This window comes from Podarcis filfolensis (genome assembly GCF_964270895.1).
Source record: "Podarcis filfolensis genome assembly, chromosome: 8".
NCBI lineage: Eukaryota > Metazoa > Chordata > Lepidosauria > Squamata > Lacertidae > Podarcis > Podarcis filfolensis.
In genome coordinates, this window is record NC_139611.1 from 56,740,335 (window position 1) to 56,767,880 (window position 27,546).

Below are 27,546 nucleotides of genomic sequence, written 5' to 3' on the forward strand. Positions count from 1 at the left end.
TCTCATAACTCTGCAATTTCACTTTTCCCTCCTCATACTCTATAATTTCCCAATATTTTGGCCATTTGGATTCCATATTGAGTTTTTTCACTTCCTTAGCTTCCATTGGTGACAACCACCTGGGGGTTTTGTTTTCCAACAAATCTTTATATCGAATCCAAACATTATATAATGCTTTCCTGACAATATGGTTTTTGAAACCTTGATGGATTTTTACCTTGTCGTACCATAAATATGCATGCCAGCCAAATCTGTTATTGAACCCTTCCAAATCCAAAATGTCTGTATTTTCAAGAAGCAGCCAGTTTTTCAGCCAGCAAAAGGCCGCTGATTCATAATACAGCTTTAAGTCCGGCAGGGCAAACCCCCCTCTTTCTTTCGCATCAGTTAATATCTTAAATTTTATTCTGGGCTTTTTGCCCTGCCAGACAAATCTAGATATATCTTTTTGCCACCTCTTGAAACAATCCATTTTGTCCAAAATCTGCAATGTTTGAAACAAAAACAACATTCTCGGCAAGACATTCATCTTAATAACAGCAATTCGGCCCAACAAGGAAAGTCTTAAATTTGACCATATTTCTAGATCTTTCTTAACTTCTGTCCAACATTTCTCATAATTATCTTTAAATAAGTTCACATTCTTAGATGTCAAATTAATCCCCAGGTATTTCACCTTCTTTGCTACCGTTAAACCAGTTTCACTCTGAAACTTCTCCCTTTCAACAGCTGTTAAGTTTTTGTCCAGTACTTTCGTTTTCTGTTTGTTCAGCTTAAAGCCTGCTACTTGACCAAATACTTGTATTAGTCCTAAAACTCTTTTTGTACTAGTGTCTGGCTCTTGCAAGGTTAAAACTAGATCATCTGCAAATGCTCTCAGTTTATACTGTTTAGTTCCGACCTGAACCCCCTTAACCAGCTGGTCCTCTCTAATCATGTTTAATAAGACCTCCAGGACCGATATGAAAAGTAGTGGGGATATTGGGCACCCCTGTCGTGACCCTTTCTCAATAGCAAATTCTTCTGTAACCACATTATTTACAATCAAGCCTATGGGCTTTTCTTGCTATCAGCAGACTTGCTTGCCTTGACCAATGTGCCAGCCTACTTTCCGCGGGACTTGGAATCTGTAGATTTGCCTTTTGCCAAACTGAAACTTGGAAGCAACCTCAACACATGTGTCAAAGTTGTTCGGTTCACTAGATGTGTTCCTCACTTCCCACAGCCAAAGGAGTCCTGAAGTGACCTGCAAAAATAAAATTAAAAACGGGAATCAGATCATAACTAAACGCTTGTTAAAATGATGTGAGTGGTGCATTTTGTGTTGATGGAAGATTTTTAAGCCAGCACAACTTTCTCATTCTGATCTGAGCACATTGCAGAACGTCAGCTGAATCTGTCCTCCCTTGTAGCTTCATACAATCTGCACACACAAATTCTTCAGCTCTGGACTGCATCTGGCCACCATCTGGTGTGTGAGATGCTCCAAACGGAGACAAGAGATGGAGCATTTCACAGCAGATCTTCCAAGCAGCCTTTTTAGAAATCCCTGCAAGTATCCAATGTTGGTCTGAAAGCCCAGCAGCCCACCCCTCCCTCCACTGCAGCGTGCCACCTTGTCCCCATCAATGTGTTCCCCTGAATATTCAGCGTGTCTGCTTCCTTCCACAGCCTAGTGCTGAGACAAGGACAGAATAGAGAGATGTCTGAGGAACTAGAATCCTCAGAATCCCAGTGGAAACTGGCTTAGGGTGCAATCTCCCATACAGATGCATGGATTGAGACAGGCTTGTCCTCCAGATCTTGCAAATTTCTCCAAACCTTTGCTCAAAAGAGGCACATAAAGTTTTGTAAAATGCAAATGTTAAGACAAAATAAGTTTTGACTTGCATACGAGATAAAATACATAACATACATGTTAGAATTCCTGCTCCATGGTTGCAGTCATGGGATTTTTGTCTATCACATGGTGTATGTTTTGACTCCACAGAGTGGGAAGTGACGGAGGCAGGACGTTTGTGTTACTGTGTTCCGTGAAGTGGGACTATTGTTCTTTGTTCTTTTTCTCTTTGCTGTCTGATGCTAGAGAGAGGAGGAGCCATGTTGCAGTGCTCCATGTGTATTTATATGTAAATAAAGTAGATTAGCCAAAATGGTGAGTTACTGAGGTCTGTTACGTAAGCTGTGAAAACTCTGCGGATCCCTAAGTGTGCCGATGTCTGTTGGCATTGGTCGCTGTGATGTTCGGGCAAAAGAAAGCTTTTGAAGCTCCCGAACAAATGACCAGGAGGGAGGAAACATGCCAGTCAGGCATGTGTCTCTGCCAGGGTCCTACTCAAGAGTAGGACAAGCTTCTGACACTTAAATGTAAGCAGAGGAAAGGCAAGTGTGGATGAGCCCTTGGATGACTTTCAAAGTGGCTTAGACAAGCTCATTGAGGAGAGGGCTAGCCTTGATGCCAAGCTCTGCTTCTGAATACCAATTGCTGGAAACCAGGGAAAAGAAAGTGCTTTTGTGCCCAGGTTCTGCTTGTTGGTTGACTATTGGGCGTGCTTAGTGGGACTGACAGGGGCTGGAGTCCCACAGGTAAAAGGTAAAGGAAAAGGAAAAGGACTCCTGGACAGTTAAGTCCAGTCAAAGGCGACTATGGGGTTGCTGCGCTCATCTCGCTTTCAGGCCAAGGGAGCTGGCGTTTGTCCACAGACAGCTTTCCAGGTCATGTGGCCAGCATGTCTGAACCGCTTCTGGTGCAATGGGACACCATGACGGACACCAGAGCACACGGAAATGCCGTTTACCTTCCCGCCACAGCGGTACCTATTTATCTACTTTCACTGCCATGCTTTCAAACTGCTAGGTTGGCAAGAGCTGGGACAGAGCAACGGGAGCTCACCCCGTCGTGCAGATTGGAACTTCTAGCCTTTCAATCGGCAAGCCCAAGAGGCTCAGTGGTTTAGACCATAGTGCCACCCGTGTCCCACAACATCCAGAGGGCCACCACATTGGCTGCATGTGGCATAACCAACTCTCACAGAGGCTCAAAAGCTTTTCTGACAGCTCTCCTCCCCTGGATGACCCTCTCCCCTGAGAGGTTCCTTCTCTTGGTCTAGCCTTTGCCTCATGGCTGCTTCCTGTAGTCCTTTGGCATCTTAATATGTACACTTTATTGTGATCAGAAACCCTGATAATGCAAGGAGGCTTCTAACTGTCCTCAGATAAACATGCTGAGAAGCTCCCTTCAGACTTCTCATTGCAGGAAGGTTGGGGCAGAGGGGGGCACCCAGTCTATACTGAGAGGGGGGCAAGGGGGCAGTTTAAGCCTGAAGAGGACTATATAGGTTTCTGTAATTCACCTTCATATCATTTTCAGCAGTAGAAAGACGGGTTTTCTGGTAATAGCAGCATTACACACAGAAACACATCTGGTTGTCCCCTTGCCAGCTGCAAGAAAGGAATTGGTGGGTCTGGGGAAAAACTGTTGTAAGCACAATTAGCCTTCTAATTAACAAAAATTCATAATGAGCACTCGCAAGTCAAATGGGTGTTTTGTACATGAGATAGATGGGACACATCCGCCATTCAAAAATGAATATTTATTTCGTATGAAATTTTAATTTTTCAGCATAATGAAAGGCTAATTCATTATGAATTAGAGATGAAAACATTTCAGGACTTTGGTGACAGTAAAAGAGGCCAAGACAAGTGCCTTGCCAATTAGCCATGGAAGACAGATTGGCTGAGCCTACTCATCCATTTCCGAAACAGAATCTAAGGCAAACACGTTTGCAACATGCATTCACTAACACTAACTGGGTTTGAAGCCAAGAATGTATTACTAATCACTTCCCCACAGAAATGCTATTTGCTATGCAATCTCTAGTGTGTTAACCCTGGAAAACATGTAGTGGTTATACCATTTTACAGACATGGAAGTAAAACTGGGGGGGAAATGATTTGTCCAAGACCACACAATGAGCACAGGAGACCTAACAGAACCTACTGGTCTTGTGACCCAAGCAGAAGTAATGTAATGCAAAACAACTGTTATTAAGACATTTCATTCTGAATCTGCTAGACAGAGCCAAACAGGAGTTGATGACAGGTGGGTGTTCTGCCCCCCTAACATAAATCTTGACTACCTGACCCCCTAACATAAATCCTGGCTAAGCAGTCAAGATTTATGGGGATTTGCTTTATTTTGACCCCAAGTGCTCAGAAATATCTGTCAAAATCTTTCTACAATTTCCATTTTTAGTGAAGTATTTTTATTTATTTACTTGATTTAGGAAGGGTAGCTGTCCCCACCCCCTTGGCTCTGTTCATGGTCACACCCCCATTGAATAGGCACTTGTTGCCTTTCCAGCATTGGCTTTTTAATCCATGTTCACACAATACTATCCAAAATACATATTTAGTGTGTACTTGGTTATAAAATGCTACTGTTTGACTTCGTTTCTCAGACCAGCTTCACACTGACTCAAGTCCTTAAGCCATTCCTGATTCATCTCTAGCCAATATGTGAAAACCTTTGCAGAGGGTAAATATGTCCCCGTCCCATCAATGCCACCTAGTGCCGCCATCCCCAAACTCGGCCCTCCAGATGTTTTGGGACTACAATTTCCATCATCCCTGACCACTGGTCCTGTTAGCTAGGGATGATGGTAGTTTTACAGTGGTACCTCAGGTTACATACGCTTCAAGTTACATACACTTCAGGTTACACACTCCGCTAACCCAGAAATAGTGTTTCAGGTTAAGAACTTTGCTTTAGGATAAGAACAGAAATTGTGCTCCGGCAGTGAGGCAGCAGCAGGAGGCCCCATTAGCTAAAGTGGTGCTTCAGGTTAAGAACAGTTTCATGTTAAGAACAGACCTCCGGAACGAATTAAGTACTTAACCTGAGGTACCACTGTAGTCCCAAAACATCTGGAGGGCTGAGTTCGGGGGTGCCTGACCTAGTGTGTTCACAGACAGAAAGGTATGAAGCCATGCTGATGTGAACAGCTGGATGTGGGGGAAGAGCTGTGAACCCCCCCCCTTCCAGGGGGTAGCACTTCACTGAACTCTAAGGCAGTAATGTAAACACACCCACAGTTGGACTCCAACTCCCATCATCCCTGATCATCAGCCATGCTAGTTGGCCTGGGGCTGATGGGAGTCAGAGCCCAACAATATCTCAAGGGCACCATGATGACAAAACTAGCCCCTTGGAGCTATCCATATCAATTCCATGCGATTCCTGGCTTGTTCTATGTTGTTCTCTGTTTGGTGGTGTAAGGAATCCAAAGGCCTTGTCCAAAAGCAGCAACATGGAGAGCTTTTGAGTTGCTCCCCCAGGAGCTGGCCCTCCCTTCAGTTCCTTCATTGTCTTATTTGTATGCCACCTTTCCATATAAATAATCATTCTCAAAGTGACTTGCAACAAAGAAAGCAGGAATGCATTTCAAAATCAAACTTCCCCCCAGCCCCGGTTTTAATAAACGCATGTCTTTTATTTTATTTTCCTTTTTTTTCGTAGGTCACTTTGAGTTGCCCACGGCAAAAGAAAAGGATTAATAAATTTAACAATAATTTAACAATAACAATAATTGTAAGAACACTTGCATAACAATATAGTGCAACATAACAGCATACCGAAAAAGCCCCAATATTTCAGTACGGTACTATAAATATAGCAAGATTACATTAACATTACACCTACCAGCAATAGCAGAAATAACAAGGGAGCTTGACAGCGCATCCTTTCCAAAGGGCAATTCATGTAAAATGCAGGCATCCGAAAGAGCGCGGAGTGAATATGTATTTTAAGACACCAAGCAAAAAGGTATTTGAACCACCTGAAACAAGAAACAACCAAGGCTGTTAGTCCAATCACACAATGTGCACATTTCCAGTGATGGGGGCTTTGATGCTGGGAATGCATCAGCAGAGAATATAACCTGTTTTCTGCAGGAGAGCAAATGGAAACAATGTAGTGGAAAACACCAGTAGGTTGTAATACCTAAATCAAGAAGAAGGAAACATTTCTTAATCAACTGCAGCCATGTGGATTGGAAATGGAAATGAAAAAGATAAAATCCCACCTGCCTTAATGTTAAGCTCTCAGGTAATTCAGATACGAAAAAAAGGATCTTCCACATTCTTCTATTGCTCCCACATCCCAAAAACCCACAGGCTCATTCTGCAGGTTTTCTTTGAGGTCCTTGCATAAACCCTCTTTTCAGAGCAAGCCATTTACAAACATGAACAGAATTCTAATCCAGCGCAGATTTAAAATTTTACAAATTTTCAAAGAAGTTCAGGTTCTGGAATTCAGTTGTCAGGAGCCCAGACTGCTCACCACTTGACCATTGCTCTCCATCCTTTTTTCAAGCCTTTTGTGGTTTCTTAGACTTTGATGCCACACACTTCTTCACGGTATACATGCAAAATGTTCTATTAAGCCATAAGGCTAGAAACTGGGCTTGGCTTTTGTTTTAAGTTTTAATACTCTGTTTTATTGTTAACATGAGATGAGGTGCAGAATGTAGTACTAAGTGCTACACTTAACTCCCTGAGAAATTGAGTTTTCTAAGTTATTATCTCTAGAGGTTAGGGCTTGCTTTTCTCAGCGACTAGCAAAACTAGCTGAAAGTATGGTTAAATAGTCAAATTGCAAAATAAACTGCAAGATGATAAATTCATCAGCAATCTGTATAATTTGCAAAGGCCACAGAGGCACCATTTCTTAATGCAGAATGTGGAATGCCAAAGTGAAGGTTGTTTGTTATTTCTCTTGCGCACGGCCTGTAGATCAGTGCAGCTCCTCCACCCAACTTGCTCTTGGAATCCGCCAAACTGCCATGGATTTGCCGGTTTGTTTCTCCTCATATATTCTTTTTTCAACAATCGCTGCGGCTGCCTTGGCAACCAGAGACCGAAACTGACAAAACACCGATCAGTCTATTTCCATCGTCCCAGCTGCAATAAATCTAAACTGTGACATAAATTAAATTAAACTTTCAAAATACTTTTAGTTTTATTGGTGGGAAAGGGATTTTAAAGTCTCCCCCTCCCCCCCAGTTCTAGTAGCAAACACACACACTCACTTTAAAAGATCAAAATAAATGTGCTATTTGACAATGGCACATCAGCTGCTGGCTGATTTATGAGAAAGTCACAAACACCCCCATCTATTTCCCCACATTTAATTTGAATTTAGTACATGTTACCTCCAGTTTAATAACTCGCTGCTCTCTTGCTAGCCACAGGCTGCCAGTATTAGCATTGTGGACAATGGAGCCCCAAAGGCCCTGTAGGGGACACTTGCTGGCTTCTGGAGAGATATAAATAATCTGAAAATCTTATCAGTTAGTCTTCACATGTAGAGCATCTCAGTGTGATGGCCTGGGACTCAGAACCAGAGGAGACTCAGTCTGCACCAGATCCTTTGCCTCAGGCATCATCTGAACCAAGTCTGGGGCCTGATCCTAAAGAGTCCCAGTCTGCACAGGTTCCCCTACAACAAACACCAGCTGGGCCGAGTCTGGGGCCTGGGCCTGCCCTGGCTCCAGATGCAGAGATTACCTCATTGCCGTCAGCTGGGCCATCATTTACAGCTGCTCCACTACCAGTTTGGTCAGGGGACGCTGAGGCAGCCCTTGGGTCTAGTAACCCACTGACGTCTCCCAAGCTGCAGAGACTAAGGTCTGAGAGAAGGAGAGACCTGAGTACTCGCAGGAGGAGTGCTCGCCTTCTGGCGAAACAGGGAGGTGAGTCACCAGGGGATCAGGACTGGCTGCTACCCCGACAAAGATAAAAGGCTGTCGAACCCCGCCCCAGGTTGCGGGAGCAGCATTGCTGTATATTAGATCCTGCCTGAGATCCTGTACCCGTCCTTGCCTGGTTTCCTGCTTTGTGTCCTGCCTTGGCCCTGTTGGACTGACTCCTAGCGGAACCTTTGGATTCTGGACTGGTCCTGGACTGTGTTTTATGGGTTACCCCATTCTTCAGTGACATCATAATCATCCATATGAGTTCCAGGATGTTTGTTTGATCAACCCCTCATAATGAGTGAGATACAATGGGGCCACCAAGTGTGGCCATGCCAGGCACCAAAGCTGGCCTGTGGATGGGCTGCTCCCCAGTCTCGGCTGAAGGTTGGCCAAGGCAAGAAGAGGCAGCCACCACTCTTCCAGCATTTACACCAGGCCTGGTCAATGCAAAGACTTCATATAGTCTCCCCTGGGTTGATTCTGAACATGCCACCTCCTTTCAAAACCAAAGAGAGCTCTGACCCAAACCAATGGATTCAAGTGACAAGAAACGGCATTCTGAGCAAACATTGGGAATAACTTCCTGATGATATGAGCTGTTTGGCAGTGGAATGGACGACCTCAGAAGGAGGTGGATGCTTGCAAGGGGGTTGGTGAGGTAACCATTGGTATTCCCTTCCAACTGTACAGTTCTATGATTCTATTATTCACTGGAGGTTTTTAAACCAAGGACGGATGACCATCAGCTTTGGAGCGAGACAGAAACCAAACTGTGGTGTCAGGCAAGAGAGGTTATGAGCTGAAGTGTCAAGGCAAGGGGGTAGCTGTGTCCCAAAGGGCAGCGGAAGGATGAGTCTAAAGTTCAGGCAGAACTTGGCTGATGGTAGAGAAGGGGAGGAGAAGCTGTGAGTTCTGTGTTGCAGGGCATTGCATCAGATGACCCTTAAGGTCCCTTCCAACTTTACAGTTCTATGATTCTATGATTTAGTGGAGGCTTTTAAGCAGAGATTCTTTAGCTGTGATTCTTGCAGTGCAGGTGGTTCTGCAGAGTAGAGCACAGCCATCATGGCTAATGGCCTTCTCCTCCATGAATTTGTCTGATCCTCTTTGAAAGCCATCCAGGTTGGTGGCCATCTCTGCCTCCTGTGGGTGCAAGTTCCATACTTTATGCACTGCACGAGGAAGGACTTTCTTTTCTCTGTCCTGAATCTTCCAACATTCATCTTCACTGGACCTCCATGAGTTCTAGTGCTATGAGAGAGGAAGAAAAACTTTTCTCTCTGCACTTCTTCCACAGCCCCCGGTTTGGCCTGAAAGTCTTCCTCTCACCCATCCGAGATATTCCTGGGGGCCCTGCAGCTGGAGACAGCTGAGCCTTCATTGAAAGGTGGCCAAAGTTTATGCTGCTGAGAGTTGTCTCTGCTGAGCAGACTGGCAGGAAATCAATCCCAAGATATAGAAGCATCCTCTCTTTCATCCTTTTTTATGATTGTTTTAAGGTGAATTATTAAAGGTCATGGAGGGTCAAGTGCACAATGTAATAAAGTTGGAAATAGCTGCCTCTATCAACAGCTGAGAAAGTAATACCCTGTTTATTCTCCGCTACCATAGCGAGATTCTGGTCATCTCGTTTTGAGAAATGGACCTTGTGGCATGTAGAAGGAGATTAGGGATTGTTGCAGCTTGATCAGTGGCAATGATCTAACAGTATGACTTGACCCTCTAAAAATACCTAAGAAATCATAGAATCGTAGAGTTGGAAAGGACTTCACCTAGTCCAACCCCCTGCAATGTAGGAATAACAGCTAAAGAATCCCTGACAGATGGACATCCGACCTTTGTTTTTAAATCTCCAATGAAGGAGCGTCCACCACCTTTCAAAGGAGTCTATTTCAAATGGTGGGATTCTACACCCTCAAGACTTTCTGGGAAATTCCCAGGATGCAGAACCTTCCTTCTATGAATATTTGGAGCTGGCTTGTCCTGAGGCTTGGACATATAGCACCCCCTCTCTGGATGCAAAATGAGGTGGAAAAAGAAGAATGCAGTGGTACTGATTGAGGTAATGGAGATCCCTCTTCAGAATTCTCCCTTTTTTACAAACCCCCACAAGCAGAAAATGAGCACAGGAGGAAGCCAGACAAGGAGAAACAGGAGTGATGACCCTTGGGAGATGCCACCTAAGGCAGCCGCTTCATCCAACCTCATGGGTGGGCTGGCTCTGCCTGCCGGTGCACTGCAGAGAGCAGGATTCAACCTTCCACTTAGCAACTGTTTGTTACAGGGACTAACAGTGTAATCCTATGCTAAACATGTCTACCCAGAAGTAAGCCCCATTGCATTTCTCCCAGGAATGTGGATGTAGACTGCAGTCTAAATTACGTCACATATAAAGATGTTGTCGTTCCACATGTCAAGACAATCTTGAATGGTTTTACCCTGTATAAGTCGTTATTCTTGCTCCTGTTTGTTTCTTAACTGTTTTGATTACTCCTATCTTATAAAACCATATTTTTTATGGCAGCCTTGCCATTTTTTTCTGATAAAATAAAAATAGAAATGCTCATGAGGATTAGACATATTACACTGCTGTTCCCGTGTCTTGCAGAGCAGAGAAGTGAGCTCTCTCCAAGAGAAAGTTTGGGAAACTTTGCAAATATTGCAAGATCTTTGGGGCTGGAGAAAAGGCTGTGAATGTGGAGTTATGAAAGTTTCAAAAGCCCACCGGTGCCCCTTTCAATAACTTCCTGTTAATTCATTTATTGGAGTCGCCCAAAGATAAATCAATATGGAGAGACCAGTAAGTTCTGTTCATCATCATTGCCTTTTTTCAGGCAACGGAAACGCCGCACTTCTGTTCTGCTCAACTCAATTATCCCTCGGCTCCATTTTTAGAGAAAAGAGTCGTGATTACTTTTTCTCTCCCCTCCCCTGCTGGCTTCTGCCTGGCTAAGTTAATAACATTACAACTTGGCTTGGATGCACCAGAGGATTTTGCAATTACTCAGTGGGGAATTCAGATAGTTATGGGAACTGCCACCCCCACCCCTTCCCCATTCCCTGCATGCACCTGGAGCGCAGGATAATCTCGGGATTCAGGAACACCCCGGACTCTTTGCTCTGTTTTCTCACAACACAATAAGACTCAGTAAAACAGCACAATAATCTTAGGGATCCCCGCCTCCAGTGTTTGCAAGCTTGGAGAATCAGCTTGGCAGGGCAAGCACAGCTCCTGGATTATTAAAAGCTGGATTTTGAGCAGCAGGGACTGAAACGGTGTTAAATAATGATGTACTACATTAGGTTAATCTAATTTGTTCCCCCGCTAATAGGGCATGTACATGGTAATAAGCAATATCATGCATGGAGCCATGAGGCTGTCAGTGATATAGGGCTGCTGAAACTTGCTTGCCCAGCCCCAGAAATATGTGTGGAACAATAAGGAAAGCAGCCTAGACCCAACAAACAAAATGCTCATCATGTCAATGGAGGGCAGCATTTGGGTGCGTGCAGAAGTGTCTCAAAAGCCCAGAGGTCTGTCCTTGGCATAATACTCCCCCTCCCTGAACTGACACTGGGGCAATTTTGAGAGGCAGCTCAAGAGGCAGTTCAGAGGCTGCCCAGGAGGAGGACTGGCAGCTCCCCTCCCCTTATCGATAGGAGGAAAAATGGGCTGAACTTGCCAACAGGAAGTTTTCAATAAATGTCAGTAGGGCCCCTTTGCAAATGGAAAAGGGTCTTGGCCGTAAGGAGGGCAATGGCTCGATAATATACCTGTAGTGGTATGTTAAGTGCTGTATGGAACCTCGGTTTTAATGGAGATGCACTCCATTGTCTCTCGAGACAGACAGGTGCCAACAATCTGGACCTCTTGCATAGGTGGGAGAAGTCAAAATAGCTCTGTCAAGCTCACAGCAGAAAAGCAATGCCTATCTAAGCTGCATCAAAGAGCATTAGTGTGGAAACAACCAGAGAGGTGGTGGTGGAAAAATTTTTGCTTGGAAACCTGCACTGCAAAATTTGGAGCAGTGCTCATTTTTATAGAGTAGCCGAATTTTTTATTGTTGCAGGAAGTGTAAATAATAATAATAGCATTTTTATTTATGCCCCGTCCATCTGGCTGGGTTTCCCCAACCACTCTGGGTAGCTGGCTTACAGCATATCTAAAAACATAATGAAAACACAAAGCATTAAAAATCTCCCGATAGAGGGCTACCTTCAAATGTCTTCTAAAAATTGGGTAATTCTTTATCTCCTTGACATCTGAATGGAGGGCATTCCATAGAGAGGGTGCCACTAACGAGATGGCCTTCTGCCTGGTTTATCGTAACTTTGCTTCTTGCAGTGAGGGAACCAGCAGAAGACCCTCAGAGGAGGACCTCAGAGTCTGGGCTGAGCGATGGGAGTGGAGAAACTCCTTCAGGTATACTGGGCCAAGGCTGTTTAGGGATTTAAAGGTCAGCACCAACATTCTGAATTGTGCTCAGAAACTTAGTGGGAGCCAGTGAAGATCTTTTTAGGACTTAGGTGAGTTTGGAAATGTAAACCAAACCAAATTTCTCCCCCCACCTTACACATGGGGGCTATTTGAGGCAGATAAATCTAAAGCCTCTTTGGGCATATACAGTAGAACTCATTTGGATGAATCTGTGAGTTGTAGCTCTTGAAAGGATAGAGATGCAGCCTCCCATTTCCCTGAGATGCTTCTGCCTGGCTTCCCTGATTCACTGTATCTGACAGACTCTCTGGTATTTAGCTTGCCACACAAGTTCTTTGCCTTCAGAGTGCTCACCAAATGAGAAGTATGCAAGGAGGGTATGATTATAGTGCAGCTCATTAGGCAAGCTTAGTTTACCACATTACAAATTTGGGACTGGAGAAAGGTCAGCGCTGATCCAGTGGAGCAGGAAGGTCTTGGGCACAGAGTCCGTTTGGGAGATCTCTTAACACCACCTCCAATCAAAGGGAGCAGAAGGATGCCTATGTAGAGCTTGCCATTCAGACAGGAAAACATGGTTTCAGATAATGAGTGCCAAAATGTGTGTAGATTTTGCTCACAGTTTCAAGGCTGCAGGACTATCTGAAGTTATGGGTTCTGCTGCGTGCCCTTTTTTCTTTTTCCGTAGTGCAGTTGCAGATTCTGCCTTTTGTGGAGGGAATGGGATTGAGGACCCCCTACTGCTCTGCTCTGTGCAGGACTGGGGAACTCTTCTTCCACTGCAATGAATCTTTTTCAGTCCCTGCAGACTATGTTCCCTTCTAGGCCACATGCCAGGAGCCACGTGCCGGTGGTGGATGAGGCAAGAAGTGAAGAGTGAGTGGACATGTGAGTCTTACCTTTCTACATAGAATCACAGAGTTGTAGAGTTGGAAGGGACCACGAGGGTCATCTAGCCCAACCCCCTGCAGTGCTGGGATCTTCTGCCCAATGTGGAGCTCAAATCCATGACCGTGAGATTAAGAATCTCACGCGTGACTGAGCTATCTCAGCAACATTCCCACTGTGCAAAAAGGTGTCCTATATATACAGAGAGAAACCTCTATCCAAATGAGTAAGAAGCATAATCGCAGTTGCAGCCACTCATGGAATGATCGCCGGGTGTGGAGCACACTTCCACCCACAGACAAGCCATAGCTGTCTGAACATCATGCCCTCTATCTAACCTTTGCTCTCTTAGTAGCGCCCTGTCTGTGACCTTTGTCTCCTTCATTATACATAATTCAAGGGGAAAATGACACGGTGGAAACAGGTGCCAAAATAACTTTGTACCACCCCATGATCACATGATTGGAAGATGTGTAAAGGGCACAGTCCAAAATGTATCTGACTGGTTTTGCATATTGTGCTAATAAAAAGAGCCTTCGCAGAGCTAGCTGGCAGCTTGCTTATGCACAGCTCACCTGATGACCAACACCTGTCTCGTGTCCTTCACTTCGCACTCAAAAGTATTTGAAGAGGCTACAGAGCATGTACCCTCCAACATTTCTCCATTGAAAATAGGGACATCCCATTCCATAATGATAATTTTGTTATTATTATTATTATTATTATTAGGTTGCCCCAGCCACTTTGAGTGGCTTCCAACATGTATAAAAGCATAATAAAACATTAGACATTTTAAAAATTTCCCAATGCAAAATTGCCTTCAGACGGCTCGGGGGTCGGATAACTCCATACCCTCCAATGTTTCTCCAAAGAATAAAGGGACATCCTACCATGTGTGTCTAGGAGGTGATATTTGGATATTTGGATCTCTGAAACCAGACTGCCCTGTGCTCCACTGTCCAAAGAGGGAGGCATCCCTCTGTCTCCATCCCTGTCATTAGCACATCCTCTCATTAGGCCTGAATTCTTCCCTGGATGGGTTCCGAAAGTCCGTGGCTTCAGACACTGCTTCCATTAAGCATCATTTGATGGAAAGTTCAGTTTTGCCTGTCATAGAAAAGGGAGGGAGGTTGTGGGGAAAGTGCATCGTGCGGCTTGTCACTCTGCGTCTGACAAGGCAAAATTACCCAGAGCCGAGCATCTTTTCTTATTTATTTTAAATACTGGGGGAGAGTTTATTTCGTTGGTGCCTGGGGCCCGCAAGGTGTCATTTGCCGCCAGGCAGCTGACATGTGATTTCATGAATGTCAGGCCTTCTGGTGGGGTGGAAGAGTTTCCTTCTGGAAGCACAAAAGAAATAAGTAATTGGAAATGGGGAGTGAATTCATCTGAGGGGGGAAACTAATCAAGCCGGCCGACACCTGAATCCTTGGTGGATGCCCATCAACATTCCTGCAATCTGCCAGGGGCACGGGTGAGGAAGCCTCGTGCAACTGGGGAGGGTCACGTGGATACCTTGTGCACATACGTGCCTCGGGCATGTCCTGGGGGTGTGAGGTGTCACTGCCTACACACACAGTTCTGTGTGGCCTTTGCCTCCAACTGCCCCTTCTCATATCACTTTCCCAGCTTCTAGCTAAGCAAACATTCCTCCATGCTGCCTTTCAACCTGAGTTTCCCATTATACATTTCTCATTATATGTTCTGAGGATGTGGCTATTCCATTATCCTCAGAATCTAAGGCCGATTGCCTTGTAGTGTCTCCTTCTCCACCTCTTGGTTCAAGACCCCAACGCAGCTACAGGAATGTATTACAGGGGGTTGGGGGGGGGACAGAGGGTTGGAATAAATCATCCTTTGTTAACTTGGCACCCTCTAAAATCCCCATCAGCACCAGCCAGCAGAGGCACCATCTTCTCAAGATGATTGAGGGGCCCCTATGTGAAGTCCTGACGTCATGCATGCAATGTCACGAGGAGCCAGGAGGTGGAGCCGATCTCCTTCTCAGCAGTGGGGGGGGCAGCCTCCTCAAAAAAAAAAAACCATGGGGGGCTCAAAGTGCCTCGGCGCCTAGGAGCTGGCACGTATGCCAGCCAGTATGGCCAGGGCTGAAGGGAGTTGTCATAACCCAAAACATCTGAAGGCCACCAGATTGGCAAAGACTGGAATAGGAACATCAGAAGCTGCCCAAGTCAGACCTATAGGCCCATTTAGCTCAGGATTGTCCAGACTGACAAGGACTCTCCAGGCTTTCAGTCAGGGTTCTCTCTCAGCCCTACCTAGAGATTTCATGGGGGGTGGAACCTGTGGTCTTCTGCATCCAAAGAAGATGCTTCTACCTACCGTTGAGCTATGGTCCTTCCCACTGCTTTTTTCTGGGGGGACGCAGGGGTACTCATACCCCTAAACATTTTGTGAATCTAAGTTTGGCCTTATTGAGGGGCGGTATTTCAATATGAGTAGGGAAATGAGAGTACCCCTAAACATTTTTTTAGGGAGGGAAAGCACTGGTCCTTCCCCTAACAAGATGGCGCCTGGGTTCCTTCTACCTCCATGAACTATCATCTCCCTCAGTTACGTCACAGCGGAGAAGTTTGAGTTAGCAGCTGGGGAACTTTCTTCCCTGCTTTTGCTGATGTCTGTCATGGGCTTGCTCCTCCTGAAGGGATTTTTTTTCCCCTCCTCTTTTTCTTTTCTTCTTTCCCCCCCTCTATTTGTAAATTTTTCCAAACAGCTTCCAAACTGTGATGCGACTAGTAATGAAGAGGATGAGGAGAAATCAATAGAGCAGCCGAGTGAGGGGAAAGTAATGAGATTCTGTATCTGAGCCTCAAATGCATCCACTTGACAGAGGAAACAGCCGGCAGAGGGATCCACTTGTTGCTCAGGGCCTTCTTGGCTAACGGGCGATATTGACTCACGATGAGCAAGAAGTATGGAAATAACAGCAATGATTTAGTGCCTGCCTGCAGAGCCAGCATGAAGAGGAAGTGGAGCCAGGGAAGGCTATTTGGGGGGTGCCACCATAAAGAGTGAAGTTCCCCAAGAATGTGTTTTGTGCCAGCATGCTTCTGAAGTATCCAATGATAATGCCCGGTTGGACTGCTCGAAAGAAACCCAGGGATGTTGGCGTGACCTGTGGTGATTTCTTTCTGGTAACTATTGCTCATATCAACTTCATTTTGGAGAAATCCTCAATATATGCGGGTATTCACACACACTTAAATTACATTCCAGAGAAGACAGAGAACAAAAGTGGCTTCTGGGAGTGAAATGAGTTGTGCTGCATGGCTAGAAGGACTAATATCCACCATCATCTCATGGTCTGAAGATCTTACTGCCCTTTTTGCATTTGAACACATAGATTATAGTTGTCGATTTCATTTAGATGCTTATTTGGACTGCCTATATTAATTTATACATTTAAATTAGTGTCAGCAGGCAGTGGTGGTGGTGGTGATGGTGTTGAGCTGTATTCATTGCTAGACCTACTCAGAATAAACCCATTGAAATTAATGGACGTGACTAACTTCAGTTTATTACAGGTAGGTAGCCATGTTGGTCTGCCGTAGTCGAAACAAAATAAAAAAATTCCTTCCAGTAGCACCTTAGAGACCAACTAAGTTAGTTATTGGTATGCATGCACATGAAAGCTCATACCAATAACTAACTTAGTCGGTCTCTAAGGTGCTTCTGGTAGGAATTTTTTTTTATTTTGTTTCAGTTTATTAATTTTTAGTTGGTCTATTTTAGTAGGGCTAGCATTAAATACAACCAATAACAACAAATGCTACAGTTTGTTATTCTCGTTCTTCTTCCATTTTGCTATATTTGCAGATAAGGATGGGAGACACCTGGTGGACCATGCCTGCCAGCTTACAACCCAAAGATAGTGTGTTCCCCTAAAGATTTGAGGTTACAAAAGATGTGGCCATCATGGTTTCTGCTATCCTGCCCATCAATCCCTTGGCCTGTCCCTGTTTGTCTCCTGCAGTAGTGCTGAGAGAAAGACCAGCTCTCTGGGTTGCAGCCGGCAACTCCAGCATGGATGTGTCTTCTTCTGTCCTCTTGGACAGAAATGTTCGTGTGAATGGCTTCCACCCTCCTCTGATGGTTCTTCAGAGCCCCAGGGATTTTCTTTTTTCAAAAAAAAATAATATTTATTAAAGTTTTAAAAGTTACAAAAGGAAAAAGGAAAAACACCATACTAAGCAAAAACAAAACAACACATCACAGTAATGAAGGGGGAAAAAGAGAGAAAAAGAAAAAAAACAGAAAAATAAAATCCTTTAAAAAAAACACAGCGAATCTTCCCATAACTTATCTTTCATTTGCTTGTTTCCTTGACCTCCTCACACCTCCCTTTTTTGTATTCTAGTTCGGTTAACTATTTCAGCAAATCCTTTCCATCTTTTCCAATTTTTGTCCTGTAATTTATCTTAATATAATGTAACTTTACTTTCCCTCCTTTCACCAATTAACAGTCTGTTTTTTCCTAAACCTTTATAACATTTCTGCTAAAACCACATAACTTCATTCCAACATCCTTCTAACATTCATTAATTTTACAATGTTTCTGTAAATAATCTTTAAATTTCTTACAATCTTCCTCCACCGACTCTTCTCCCTGGTCTCGGATTCTGCCAGTCATTTCCGCCAGTTCCATGTAGTCCATCACCTTCATCTGCCATTCTTCCCGGGTGGGTAGATCTTGTGTCTTCCAGTACTTTGCAATAAGTATTCGTGCTGCTGTTGTAGGGATTTTCTTGCCTTCAAGAGACAACTGTGGAGCTCTTCATTCAGGTGAGGTGCTTCCCCATTGACCCTTCCATCATCAGATGTGTAAGCAGTTTTTCCCTTCCATCAGTTAACCATTCCTCCCTCCTCGACTCTCGAGTGGAATGGCTAGCCCCAACATTGCTGCCTTGGCCTCAGTGGCGTAGCGTGGGGGGTGCAGGGGGGGCGGGCCGCACCGGGCGCAACATCTGGGGTTAGGGCAAATCCATGGGTTAGGGGGCGCAAATCCACGGGTTAGGGGGCGCAAATTACTTGCCTTGCCCCGGGTGCTGACAACCGACGCTACGCCACTGCTTGGCCTTCCTCCCAAACTGTGTGTGTCCTAACAGGTCAGTGTGCTGTGGCTTGACCACAGCCTAGCCGTTTACTCTTCTCTGCTGTTCCTTCTCTGTCCTTGCTCCCTCCCTGCTTGGAACCCCCTCTAAATATGCCACCTTGCCGAGCCATTATCCTCCAGCTGGTCGAGCATCTCTCCTCCTTCAGCAGGGCCAGCCTCTTCTGGCCTGTTGGGCTCACCTCCTCAGCTGACCCTTGGGGTAACAGTGTGAGCACCAGCTGCTCCTGACAGTCTGGTAAAGTGATATCTTCAAAGGCAGGTGCACCCCACACCTCTCCCAATACTGGGGGAGGGGATCAAATAGCTGCAACTTCCTTCTCTACAAGGGAAAGATGAACAGCAGCAATTAAGTGACGCACTATCCTAAACTATTTCAGACCACTGCCCCCACGCTTCCATCAACTCATCCTCAGTCCTCACCCCCTATTCTATGAAAAGCATTATTCAGAATAGCAGTTGGCATGACCCACTAAGGTAGATAGAATTCAAAACAGTAGCAATTAGTTGCACATTTATTGAAAATCCAATTAAAAGTGTTTTGTTTAATTAATTTAATGAGAATGATGAATTTGATCCAGTGATGTCAACTTTTCAAAGTCAGGTACTCATTTACACCTCCAATGGTCCCCTGCCACCCACTTGCTTCTTGGTGCCTCCGCTAGGTAATTCCACCCTGGGGGTGGTACTGCCAACCGGGAGCCAATGCAATATAGTCTAGTAATTTCCGTAGTTGTATTTTTGACTTTTATTGCAAGGGGTGGAATGTGCCCTATAGTGAGGTTATGGAAAGAGTATAATTTCTTTCTTTCCATATGTTTATACCCCACCCTCATAATAGCAGCCGGCAGTGGAGGAGGGGGGGGGAATAACAATATAAATTACAAGAAAAACAGCCTCACTTAAAATATCAATAAAAACATACAAGGAAGCATAATAAAACAAGCAGCAGAGTCAGCAAGATATATATATATATATTGGTGGGGGGTTTTATACCCCAAAGGTTTGGCAGAATAAAAAAAAACACTTTTTACATTATGTCTGAACATAGGGAACAATCAAACAGAGATCAGGAGGGAGTAGAACAGCCCCGGAGTTGATATGAGAGGAAAGTGATACTGCTTAAGAAGATTACTGTTTTTTGTTGCTTAGGAAGCCATTGGGGGGAATGGAGGCAGGTCTGTCCCTCAGGAAATTAGACAGCTCCAGAATGCAAGGAAAGAAGCCCCTTCACAGAGGGGAGGTAGCTGTCCACTTCTGGGTCCTGCCTCACTGCTGGCGAGTAGAACACAGCATTCCCACCCAACTGCTATCACAACAATGGTACCTGAAACGCGTAGATGTCACCAAAATCTCTGTTTTGACCCCAGTGGTCCCTCTCCATAGCCTTCAGAGTCATCACAAGATATTTATAACCAGGAGAGTGTTCTGATTTGTGAATATACATTGAAGAGCCTTCCTTAAAGGGGCACCCACCTGTCAAAGGTGGTCATTGGGGTGGGGGGATTTATTAATCCATATTATGGACCGGATCCAGTTCCCCCCGGTTCCTGCATACGTCGTTTCGTGCTGACAGATTTACACTCGAGACAGATCCATGCATTTGAATTTATGGGGTAGGGCTTGGTTGAGGTAATGACCTCTGAACTCCCTGGGAACAAAGCAGACTGAATCCTCAGTAAATTGGGACCGTCATCTAACCTCCCCACAAACGTCATACAGACAATTCAGGGTGGATGCTCAAGAGAGAGGTGGCCTGGAAGTGACCCAAACAAAAGTTGTGCAAGCACACAGCTCCCCGTGAGGCCATTTGTGAAATGCCACCTTCCTGGTACTGTGGGAAACATGGAAGCAAGCGTGATGTCTGGCTGATACACAAATCAACTGCCACACCATTTTTATCTGACATCAAATGTCTTTTTTTCTTTTACTTTGAGGCCCTAGAGTGTCAGTGTGATATAGTGGTTATAGCATGTCAGAGTAGGACCTGAGAGAGACCAGGATTCAAATCCCCACTGAGCCATGAAGATCGCTGAGTGTGGCCTTAGATGCCAGTCACAGTCTCTCAGCCCAGCCTACCTTACAGGGTTGTTATGGGGATTAAATACAGAAAGGGAGAATCATGTATGCCACCTTGAGCTATTCGGGGGGGGGGAGAAGGTGGCCAATAAATAAATGCAATAAATGGAATGAATGAATGCGAGCATACCTCTACCCATGGTGGTTTTATGCAATCCTACTTGCTGTAAGGAGGGCAGGAGATGGCAGCTGTCCTCATGGCCTCCTTCTGGGCTTCCCAGAGGTATCTGACGGCTGCCCATTGGCAGCAGGACCCTGGGCCAGATGGACCTTCTCAGTCTGATCCAGAAGGGCTTTTGTGACATTTGTCAGCATAGAAAGCTACCACTAGTCTCCTGCTCTGACTGGCCGTGACTTTGCACAGTTTCAGGTGGGAGCCTTTCCCAGCCCTGCCTGCATGAAGCTGCTGCCAGGGGTTCCAAACCTGGTATGTTCTGCATGCCAGGCATCAATCCTGCCACTGAGTTCTGGCCAAGACAGAAGGGTCTTGTTTGTTTGTTTGTTTGTTTGTTTGTTTGTTTGTTTGTTTGTTTGTTTGTTTTAATAAACCAAAATCTAATGCCTTGAGCAGAGCCAAAAGCAGGCAAGAAGCTCTAGGCACCCAGTAGAAGCTTTAATTTCATTGCCTTGTTTCTCACCCAGCGGCAAAGGTCTCTTCCTTTCCACTTTGTCAGATTGTCTTTTTGAACCCAGGAGAAAACAGCTCAAATGCTCCTCTCTAGCGCAGACAGATTTAACTTCACCTTAATTAGAAATTCAACTCTTTCCTCCATGCTGGCTTATACTTTTTCAGAGACAAGGGCCCCTCCCCACCGCTCCTCCCCCCTCTCCACCCCCCACCCCTTTCTCTTTTTCTTTCCCCTCCTTGATTAAAAAAGAAGAATCAATATTTAAAGGGAGGGGGATTAAATCAGAAGGCAGGCAGGCATTTTCTGCTCTGGCTCCTTTCCTGGAAGGATGCCATTTTCTCTGCTCTTTAGAGAATACAAAACCCATAATAATAAGCGGACGGGATAAGTCTCAGACCTTAACTCCCCTCTATGGTTAATAAAAGTCTAGTGTTTCTTTATCTCAGCCTGACCCTCACCAATTCCATTCGCTCTCCCTTCTTAATGCATTTTCCGGGTCTTCTGACAAAAGCATTTTGCAAGATGGATATACATTTGGTGCCTGGCTATAAGAAGGAAGGTGGGCAATGAATATGATGGACGGGCCACACCAGTGGACAGAAGGTGTGACGTTGAACAGAATTCTCTCTCAGAATAAAGAACTGTACTGTGGGTTCCTTATAGGCAGCTTGCCCACGACAAGAGTAAGCAGCTCGCGTGAATAAACCTTCAGCTAGCCTATAGATTGCCTGTTACCTTCTTCCATCCTCACAGTCCCCAGCTTGAGGACTAGAAACTTGCCTTTTTTTAAAAAATAGTGCAAGTGTTATTTGGGGCTGTGCCCACAACTCTGCACATAGATTGCGAGCCCAACTAGAGGGGGCATTAAATGTGTGTGAATGCATTTAACATGTTTCAGGTGGAATTGTAGAGTTGGAAGGGTCATCTAGTCCAACCCTCAGCAATGTAGGAAACACAGCTTGTAGGCTTGTCTCTGGGCCTGGCTGGCATCTAGAGGCTTGAGGTCTGGCACTTCCCAGTGCTGAGAGAGTGCTAAGAGAGTGCTGAGGAAAGCACCCTTCATTCCAGCAGCCATCTTTCCTGGCCTGGGGACATAAATATCTGGATCAAGCGCAACTGCCAGGAAATGTAGCTGCCTATACCTTAGAACTCCCCACCCACCATAGCTATTTGAATACTTTGCATCTGGCTCTATGGAAAAGCCCATTGTTCAATCTCAAGAACACTGCTGTGTTTGTCTGGGATCAAAATGGAGCAGCTGCCCCCTGACAGCCTCTTGCCTAGAAGAGATCCCTCAAAACCTGATGCTCTGGACTTGGGCCTGATTGTCTTGCACCAAGACTCTCCCCAAGTGGGATGATGAACATGAGGAGAGCCTGCTGGATCAGGCCCATGGCCCATCTACTCCAGCATCCTCCTCTCACAGTGGCCAACCAGATGCCCCAGTGGGAAACATGCAAGCGGGATTTGAACACAAGTCCTCCTGTGGCTTCTAGCAACTGGTACTCAGAAGCACTGCTCTCTCCAGCTGTGGAGGCAGAGCATAGCCATCATGGCAGGAGCCATCAATAGTCCTCTTCTCCATTAATTTGTCCAGTCCTCTTTTAAAGCCATCGCTGCCTCCTGCTGGAGGGAATTCCATAGTTTAACTACCATATTTTTTGCTCTATAAGACCCACTTTTTCCCTCCTAAAAAGTAAGGGGAAATGTGTGTGCGTCTTATGGGGTGAATGCAGGCTGCGCAGCTATCCCAGAAGCCAGAACAGCAAGAGGGATCGCTGCTTTCACTGCACAGCGATCCCTCTTGCTGTTCTGGCTTCTGGGATTCAAAATATTTTTTTTCTTGTTTTCCTCCTCCAAAAACTGGGTGCGTCTTATGGTCTGGTGCGTCTTATAGAGCGAAAAATACGGTATGTGCTGCTCAAATGACTTGTTTTTCCTCTGTCCTGATCTTCCAACATTCAGCTTCACTGAACATCCACAAGTTCTACTGTTATGGGAAAGGGAGAAAAACACGGTTATGAGAGACGCATCAGCTGTGCTTCAACTTCCCCGAATCTAGGCTTGTCTGTTCCCCTTTGGCTCCATAACAGCGCTTCGGCGCAAGAGGAGTTAAACCGCTTTCAAAGACAATAAGGCTCTTACCCAGAGAGCGCGTCCCAATTAGGTTGAGCAGCTATGAAATCCATTGACAAAACTAAATCCTGTAATCTCTTTTTAAGAACCCTTGTAATGACTGGATTAGAGCAATGCTCCTTTGCTACTCAGAGCATAATAGCTAATGCTGGGGTGGGGGTGGGGGGGGGACATGACCCCAATCCAACAACCTTAATCAGGGTGCACCTCCCACCTTCTTATCCCATTGACAGATTGATAAAATTGCCACTTGCAGACTGTGTCCAAAACTGCTAATTTTGGAAAGGTCTCGTTAAAGTGCACTTAACGAGCTGATCATTTCCCAAGCGGCGCAAGTCCAATGCACACACACACATACACACACACACACACACACACACAATTGCATCATTATTGTTGTCATTATTAAACCTATTCCCCGCCCTTCACTGACAGGTCCAAAGGTGCATTTGTAACCATTTTTAATTCAGTGTTAAAAACAGCTATAGCAAATCACAGGAATAGTGTGAGTCCTATAAGTACATGTACCCCAGATGTCAAAGGCCAGGGGAAAGATGGTTCCTGTATATTAAGAAACAACATCCCAGTGATGGTAAGCAGACCAGTCGTGGTTGTTTGGGGGGGGTGTGGACAACCGGGAGGGGGGACCTCCTTTATTTCAAGGGTGTTACTTCCAAGTGCAAGATAAATCTCAGGTCAAAGAGATTATACAACCAAAAAAACAAAAGAAGAAAAAGAAGAGGAGGAGAAGGAGGAGTTTGGACTTGATATCCCGCCTTTCACTCCCCTTAAGGAGTCTCAAAGCGGCTCACAATCTCCTTTCTCTTCTTCCCCCACAACAAACACTTGGTGAGGTGAGTGAGGCTTAGAAACTTCAGAGAAGTGTGACTAGCCCAAGATCACCCAGCAGCTGCATGTGGAGGAGCGGGGAAGCGAACCCAGTTCCCCAGATTAAAAGTCCACCACTCTTAACCACTACACCACGCTGGCACAACATATTGGCTGCCACACTATCATGCAGGTCCTTGGAGACAAATGTGGGATTGAAATGCATTCAATAAATAAACAATAAACACACTTTTCATAGAATTGTAGAGTTGGAAGGGATCCCAAGGATCATCTAATCTAACCCCCGGCAATGCAGGAATCTTTCCCTCCTCTTCTGAGATGTACACAAGTAAGAAGAATTGGCGGCAAGCCTTCATAGAAGTATTTTGTTGTGGGCTGGGGAAATCTCTGTCTGGAAAGGAGAGGAAGGGTCTACATTAAAGTCCTGGGCATCCTGGCAAGAGGCCCTGAATGGAGGATACACCCTCTCCTTTTTGGGTGGGAGGGAGTGGGGTTGTCTATTGCCGACCATTAATTGAGCTCCCTTTCGGGAAACCCAGGCTCCCTCCCTCCTGCCCACCCAGAGCATCACTCCACAGGAGCCGCCACTTAGCCACAGTATGAAAATCCGCTGGGCCTTTTGTGCAGGCTGGCGTTTCGATTATTTTTAATGATGTGCAGCCGTGGCTGGGGAGGAGGAATCAATGGCAAGTTCAAAAGGCTTCTGGTGGGGAGGGCTGCCGTTTGCTTTCCAGAGGCGGGAGCTTCCCAGGGGGTGCTGGGCAGCCTCTGAGCTTTGTTTAAAGGGGAGACGGATTCCGCCTTGATGTTCTCCTGGGCGGCTCTTCCCATCCTCCAGCTAACAGCAGGCATTGATTTCGGATTGCATGGCGGGGCTGGAGGTGAGGCGGCCGCCGTATATTTCATTGGTGGGCCCTGGCTTGAAAGGCTGTGTTATTCATGCGGTGCCTTTGAGTTACAACCATTTTTGTGTGTCAAATGTACCAATTCCGGCAGATTTAATGGAGTTGGCCTCTGCAGCCCCTCTCTCAGTGGCAGTTGATATTTTCTACATATATCAATTGTATCTACAAGCACATGGCAGATCCATTATCCTTGCAGTTGTGGCTTTTCTCTCTCTCTCTCTCTCTCTCTCTCTCTCTCTCTCTCTCTGTTTTCGCAGAGGAATGGGAGACATTGAGGATCCTGGTGGGAATGCCACATGGGGAAAGGGGGGGGATATCTCTTGTTCTACACCCTTTCATTTATCCCGTGTGACTTTCCCCTTCCTGTTCCCGAGGAGCTCACAGTAAAAGCAGCTCTCCAGGTTTAGCCTCTCCCAAAAAATCAGGGCTGCAGGTGAGGCAGAGACAGAGCAGCTTGCAAATGAAACGTGGAGCAAGCTTGTTTTCTGCAGGGCAGAAACTCGAATCAACGGATTCAAATGACAAGAAAGGAGGTTTTGACTAAACATTAGGAAGAATTTTCTGATGGTCAGAGCTGTTCAACAGTGGAGCGAGCTCCCTTGGAAGATGGTGGACTTTCCTTCATTGGAAGTTTTTCAACAGAGGTTGGGTGGCCATCTGTCAGGGATTCTTTAGCTGTGATTCCTGCATTGCACTAGACTAGATGGCGCTTTGGGACCCTTCCAACTCTGCGTTTCTATGACTCTTAACAAATTTCCTGGCAGATTCTACTAAAGCTGTAAGCCCTCATGACAGTGCTCCACCTCAAGTGTTGGAGGTGGTATGCACCTGAATTCCAGAATTCCAGATGCAAGTGAGGATAGTGTAGCTGTGCTCAGGTTCTGCTTTCAAGCTTCCCATGGACAACTGGTTGACCACCGGGATAACATGGTCCTTTGGACTGATCCAGCAGCCAGGATCTTCTGGTGCTCTTAATTGACAAATTTGGGGCATCTGGAAGATCCACCAGGAGTCATTCATGGAGAAGGTGAGACTTCTTGGAGAATTGTGCCTAGAGATTGGGAGTCGGGAAAATGTTTCTAGAAGACTGTCTTCTATGGAAAGGCGAACAGCTTCTCAGGTTAATCCTGAGGGAGCTTCATCATCATCAACCAAGCCCCACTGGGTAGCCTCTTTTAGGGGGAATAAATATCCCCAAAAGCCAAACATTGAGATCTTCGAAGTCATCTAAAGAGCCTCTCCTTTCATAACCAACTGGCAGTTTTCCCCACCTTTAATTTTTCTTTCAGCTAATTACCTCTAATTATCTCTCATCATAACAGACAGCATGTAACTAAATAATTAATTGGTGGAATATAATGCACAGGGAAAGTGTGCTTCACTTGCACAGCCCCCCCCCCCAGTTGTTCTCCTCTGATTAAAATTATTGCTCTTCTCTTGAACTTCATTTAATCTGTTCCTCCTCCTTATTTCTTTTTTAGGGGGTGGGGAATGCAAGAGAAAACTTCAGTACAGTTTCTTCCCAGCAGAGTGGGGAATATGCAGCAAGAAATAATTGGTATCTTTTCCTTGTTCCTTCATCTCCAGAAAGAGGGGTGCTGTGGAGGGGGTGGGTATGCCTGTTCTTCCCATTCCCTCTGGCCTGCAAGACCTTCACCCTGAAAGGGTGATTCTGCTCAAATGCAGCTCAGCCTCCCAGCCTCACTCACCTTAGCCTGCCGGAGTGCAAGTCCCAGAAGGGTAGAATCATAGAAATTTAGAGTTGGCAGGGACCTCAGGGGTCATCTAGTCCTACTCTGGGGGATGCAGGAATCACAGCTCAAGAATTCCAGACAGATGGCCATCTAACCTCTCCTTAAAAACTTCCAATGAAGGAGAGTCCACCACTTCCCAAGGGAGCCTCTGTCGGTCAGCTCTTACCATCGGAAAGTTCTTCATGAGGTTTAGTCAGAATCTCCTTTCTTGCCTTTTCAATCCATTGCTTCATGTCCTCCCCTCTGCAGCAGCAGAAAACAAGCTTCTTCCATCTTCCATGAATCAGTGCCAACAAAAAAGGAACAGATGCAAAGTCAATGAAAGATGACCACCAGGGCGGTCCACCCAGGCAGATGTTCCCAGAGATCTCCAGCACAGCAGGGGAGTCCTTCCAAATGGCTCTGTCATCCCTTATTCCCAGGGGTGGGCAGTCTAAAATTGTAACTTACAGCATGCTCAGTAATGCAGCTCTGTCTTTTTTTATATCTCATATGAGAATTAACAGCACCTACCTGAGCCTGGAGGTGAATATGCGCCTGCATTTTTGATCCATCACCGGCTGGCAACTTCCCAACCGAGACTCCATTCTGAACTTGGCTGCCATATGGAATCATACAGGGAAGCTGATTAGAATATATATGAGAGATGCAAATCAAACTCTGTTTCCGCTTTGTGCGGGGGGGAGGGGGCAAACAACACTTTGTCTAGAGTTTTACATCTCTTCTCCCCTCTGATTCTTCTCTTCCTTTTATGAAAAGAAGCTTTAAGTCAGGAGCAGGTGGGGAGGAAAGGTGATTAACCCTTTCTTCTCATTCTGTCTTTCCCCAAATCACCCCGAGGCACATTTATTTATTTATTCATTCATTCACTCTTTCTTTCTTTCTTTCATTCATTCATTGCATTGCTATTCCACCATTCTTTCCAAGGAGCTCAAGGTGCTGTACATGGCATAGGTAAAGGTAAAGGGACCCCTGACCATTAG

General features: G+C 45.5%; 2 long non-coding RNA genes across 2 annotated transcripts in view; both read right to left on the reverse strand.

The window, feature by feature from the left end:
• Positions 1-27,546, reverse strand: part of LOC310767883 — a 936,392-nt gene that overhangs the window by 220,778 nt on the left and 688,068 nt on the right. The gene's annotated exons all lie outside the window — the stretch shown is intronic.
• On the reverse strand, positions 1,057-26,721 carry LOC310767898. Its single transcript, XR_014551108.1, has 4 exons — positions 26,605-26,721; positions 5,702-5,837; positions 3,354-3,441; positions 1,057-1,246 (listed from the first exon to the last, which is right to left on the reverse strand). It is a non-coding gene; the product is annotated as an uncharacterized lncRNA (long non-coding RNA).